The sequence below is a fragment of the Dromiciops gliroides genome, chromosome X (assembly GCF_019393635.1).
Source record: "Dromiciops gliroides isolate mDroGli1 chromosome X, mDroGli1.pri, whole genome shotgun sequence".
Taxonomy (NCBI): Eukaryota; Metazoa; Chordata; class Mammalia; order Microbiotheria; family Microbiotheriidae; genus Dromiciops; species Dromiciops gliroides.
The window spans coordinates 46,028,746-46,029,384 of NC_057867.1; positions in this window are offsets into that span (position 1 = coordinate 46,028,746).

The window sequence follows — 639 nt, forward strand, 5'->3', positions numbered from 1 at the left end:
TTTCCAAATAACAGTTGCACTGGGAAAGTTCTTTGTATCCATTATCTAATTTGAGTATTGCAGTAGCCCTGGGAGGCAAATGTTATCATCACCCTTATTTTCCTGACGGGGAAACTGAGGCAGGAGGGTTTTATCACAGTGAGTTTCAGCTTGAACCCAGGCCTTCAGACTCCAGGTACTCATCCAGGTCTCTAGGACACACTGATTGGGAGAAGCTTGGGGCTCAGGGGGGTGCCAGGGTTGCAGAGCAGCCTTTGATAAGACTTCTGACTCGTGTTTTGCTTTCTTAAATTTGATAGCAGTCAGCTTCTTCATTCATCAATAATCATCAGTTTCGGGGTGGAAGGGACCTTAGGGGCCACTTATTCCAATCCCCTCCTTTCACTGATAAAGTTGGGGAGTGGACTTGTCCAAAGCCACACAGGTAAGCAGTGGAAGAAGGAGGATTGGAATCCAAAGCCAGAACTTGCTTCTTTCCTCCTTCCCTCCCTCTTTCCTTCCCCAGGTGCACGCGGGCCCTCAGGTCTAGCTCGAGACCCTCGAGCGAGCGGCGTGTGGTAAACGGTCTTTTCTACGTTCTATTGGACCTCTGGAGAACCCTGGTGCCGGCCCCGCCCCTCCTTGTCTCGCGAACTTCCA